Below are 4793 nucleotides of genomic sequence, written 5' to 3'. Positions count from 1 at the left end.
GGGTTAAAAGTTGACCAGCGATTTCTCATTTTTGCAACAAAATTTGCAAAACCATTTTTTTTACGGACCACCTCACACTTGAAGTGACTTTGAGGGGTCTACATGACAGAAAATGTCCAAAAGTGACACCATTCTAAAAACTGCACCCCTCAAGGTACTCTAAACCACATTCAAAAAGTTTATTAACCCTTCAGGTGCTTCACAGGAATTTTTGGAATGTTTAAAAAAAATTGAACATTTAACTTTTTTTTCACAAAATTTTTACTTCAGATCCAATTTGTTTTATTTTACCAAGGGTAACAGGAGAAATTGGACCAAAAAAGTTGTTGTACAATTTGTCCTGAGTACGCCGATACCCCACATGTTGGGGTAAACCATTGATTGGGCACATGGCAGAGCTCGGAAGGGAAGGAGCGCCATTTGACTTTTCAATGCAAAATTGGCTGGAATTGAGATCGGAACCCATGTCGTGTTTGGAGAGCCCCTGACGTGCCTAAACAGTGGAAACCCCCACAAGTGACACCATTTTGGAAAGTAGACCCTCTAAGGAACTAATCTAGATGTGTGGTGAGCACTTTGAACCTCCAAGTGCTTCACATAAGTTTATAATGTAGAGCCGTAAAAAAAATTAATATTAATTTTCACAAAAAATGATCTTTTTGCCCCCAATTTTTTATTTTCCCAAGGGTAGCAGGATAAATTGGACCCCAAAAGTTGTTGTACAATTTGTCCTGAGTACGCTGATACTTCATATATGGGGATAAACCACTGTTTGGGCGCATGGCAGAGCTCGGAAGGGAAGGAGCGCCATTTGACTTTTCAATGCAAAATTGGCTGGAATTGAGATCGAACCCATGTCGTGTTTGGAGAGCCCCTGACGTGCCTAAACAGTGGAAACCCCCACAAGTGACACCATTTTGGAAAGAAGACCCCCTAAGGAACTTATTTAGATGTGTGGTGAGCACTTTTAACCCCCAGTTGTTTCACTAAAGTTTAGAATGTAGCGCTGTGAAAATCAAAAAATCATTTTTTCTTTCCACAAAATGATGTTTTAGCCCGCAATTTTTTTTCCCCCAAGGGTAACAGGAGAAATTGGACCACAAAAGTTATTGTCCAATTTGTCCTGAGTACGTTGATACCCCATACATTGGGGGGAACCACTGTTTGGGCGCACGGCAGAGCTCGGAAGGGAAGGAGCGCCGTTTGAAATGCAGACTTAGATGGATTGGTCTGCAGGTGTCATGTTGCATTTGCAGAGCCCCTGATGTACCTAAACAGTAGAAACCCCCCACAAGTGACCCCATATTGGAAACTAGACCCCCCACGGAACTTATCTAGATGTGTTGTGAGAACTTTGAACCAACAAGTGTTTCACTACAGTTTATCACGCAGAGCCATGAAAATAAAAAAAATATTTTTTTCCACGAAAATTATATTTTAGCCCCCACATTTTTATTTTCCCAAGGGTAACAGGAGAAATTGGACAGCAAAAGTTGTTGTCTAATTTGTCCTGAGTACGCTGATACTTCATATATGGGGATAAACCACTGTTTGGGCGCACGGCAGAGCTCGGAAGGGAAGGAGCGCCGTTTGAAATGCAGACTTAGATGGATTGGTCTGCAGGTGTCATGTTGCATTTGCAGAGCCCCTGATGTACCTAAACAGTAGAAACCCCCCACAAGTGACCCCATATTGGAAACTAGACCCCCCACGGAACTTATCTAGATGTGTTGTGAGAACTTTGAACCACCAAGTGCTTCACTACAGTTTATAACGCAGAGCCGCGAAAATAAAAAATATATTTTTTTCCACGAAAATTATATTTTAGCCCCCATGTTTTTATTTTCCGAAGGGTAAGGCTGGTTTCACATTTGCGTTTTTATCTGCATGCGTTTTTAAAAAAAACGCATGTAATCGCGGTAAAACGCATGCGTTTTTTTAGACGCATGCGTTTTTATAGAAAAACACAAGAAAAAACCAAAAAACCCTAACCCTACCCCTAACCCTACCCCTAACCTGAAATACGTGGCACTGAAATACGTGGCACTGAAATACGTTTATATACGTATATACGTATATAAGTGCCACGATATTTCAGTGGCCACGTATATAAGTGCCACGTATATAAGTGCCACGTATATAAGTGCCACGTATTTCATGTACATGCCAAGATATTTAAGTGCCACGTATATAAGTGCCACGTATTTAAGTGCCACGTATTTAAGTGCGGCACCCCCTTACATCTCCTCCCTCATTTCTGTCTATCGGCCTAGCCGACCGCTGCGCTCTGCAAACGACTTTCGACTAACCTCTGCACTAATCCGTACCTCCCACTCCCGACTCCAAGACTTCTCCCGTGCTGTGCCAATCCTCTGGAATGCTCTACCCCAAGATATTAGGACCATCCACAACTTGCATAGCTTTAGGCGCTCACTCAAAACTCATTTGTTCAGAGCGGCCTATCACGTTCCCTAATCAGTCATTTTATGTTTGTTTGTGTGTGTGTGTAGCCCATTCACTATCTCATCTACCCCCTACCCCCTGAAAATGGCTGGACCATCATTGTAAATACATCATTGTAAATACACACCTGTACTTTGTATCTCCCCACCTCATTGTAGATTGTAAGCTCTCACGAGCAGGGTCGTCTTATTTTGCTTTATTGCTGTATTGTTAACATTGTTACCTATGACTGTTGTGTTTGAAACTGTTAAACTGTAAAGCGCTGCGGAATATGTTGGCGCTATATAAATAAAGATTATTATTATTTATTATTAAGTGCCACGTATTTAAGTGCCACGTATTTAAGTGCCACGTATTTCACGTAAATGCTACGATATTTCAGTGCCACGTATTTCACTGAAATATCGTGGCACTTAAATACGTGGCACTGAAATATCGTGGCACTGAAAGACGTGGCACTGAAATACGTGGCACTGAAATACGTGGCACTGAAATACGTGGCACTGAAATACGTGGCACTGAAATACGTGGCACTGAAATACGTGGCACTATGACTGTCAGAAAATGTTCATTAAACGGTTAGGGATGAGTTTAGGGTTAGGGTTTGGATCCCTTTATCACCTTGATGGTGGTGGGTGACTTTTCAGTGTGTGTTCTGGTTTTTTTCTATAAAAACGCATGCGTTTTTAACGCAAACAAACGCGTTGAGATCGGACGCAATGTCGCGTTTGGAGAGCCCCTGATGTGCCTAAACAGTGAAAACTCCCCAATTCTAACTGAAACCCCAACCCTAACCCCAGCCCTAACCCTAACCCCAACCCTAACCCTAGTCCTAACCCTAGCGCTACTTTCACACTAGCGTTTTTTTGCATACGTCGCAATGTGTCGTTTTGGCGAAAAAACGCATCCTGCAAAGTCATCTGCAGGATGCATTTTTTCCCCATAGACTAACATTAGCGACGTATTGACACACGTCGCAAGCGTCGTGCGACGGTTGCGTCGTGTTGTGGCGGACCGCCGGCAGCAAAAAACATTACATGTAACTTTTTTTGTGCTGACGGTCCACCATTTCCGACCGTGCATGCGCGGCTGGAACTCCGCCCCCACCTCCCCGCACCTCACAACGGGGCAGCGGATGCGTGGAAAAACAGCCTCCGCTGCCCCCGTTGTGCGGCGCTTGCACAGTATGCGTCGGTATGTCGGGCCGACGCAGCGCGACGGCCCCGTACCGACGCTAGTGTGAAAGTAGCCTAACGGGAAAATGGAAATAAATATATTTTTTAAAATTTTATTATTTTTCCCTAACTAAGGGGGTGATGAAGGGGGATTTGATTTACTTTTATAGCGGGTTTATTAGCGGATTTTTATGATTGGCAGCCGTCACACACTAAAAGACGCTTTTTATTGCAAAAATAGTTTTTGCATCACCACATTTTGAGAGCTATAATTTTTCCATATTTTGGTCCACAGAGTCATGTGAGATCTTGTTTTTTGCAGGACGAGTTGACGTTTTTGCTGGTACCATTTTCGGGTATATGACATTTTTTGATCGCTTTTTATTCCGATTTTTGGGAGGCGGAATGAACAAAAACCAGCAATTCCTGAAATTCTTTTAGGGGGTGCGTTTATACCGTTCCGCGTTTGGTAAAAAGGATAAAGCAGTTTTATTCTTCGGGTCAGTACGATTACAGCGATACCTCATTTATGTAATTTTTTTATGTTTTGGCGCTTTTACACAATAAAAACTATTTTATATAAAAAATAATTGTGTTTGCATCGCTTTATTCTGAGAGCTATAACTTTTTTATTTTTCTGCTGATCATGCTGTATGGTGGCTTTTTTTTTGCGGGACAAGATGACGTTTTCAGCGGTACCATGGTTATTTATATCCGTCTTTTTGATCGTGTGTTATTCCACTTTTTGTTTGGCGGTATGAGAATAAAGCGTTGTTTTTTGCCTCGTTTTTTTTTTTTTTACGGTGTTCACTGAAGGGGTTAACTAGTGATATAGTTTTATAGGTGGGGTCGTTACGGACGCGGCAATACTAAATATGTGTACTTTTATTGTGTGGTGTTTTTTTTATTTAGATAAAGAAATGTATTTATGGGAATATATATATATATTTTTTCTTTATTTAGGAATTTTTTTTTTTTTTTTTTTTACACATGTGGAAAATTTTTTTTTTTACTTTTTTACTTTGTCCCAGGAGGGGACATCACAGATCGTTGATCAGACAGTGTGCACAGCACTCTGTCTGATCACCGATGTGACAGGCACGTTCCACAGGCTTGCCGGCGCCTGCTATGAGGATTCTCAGCAGACGCCGGCAA

This window comes from Ranitomeya variabilis, chromosome 6 (assembly GCF_051348905.1).
Source record: "Ranitomeya variabilis isolate aRanVar5 chromosome 6, aRanVar5.hap1, whole genome shotgun sequence".
NCBI lineage: Eukaryota > Metazoa > Chordata > Amphibia > Anura > Dendrobatidae > Ranitomeya > Ranitomeya variabilis.
This window is presented reverse-complemented; position numbering follows the sequence as displayed.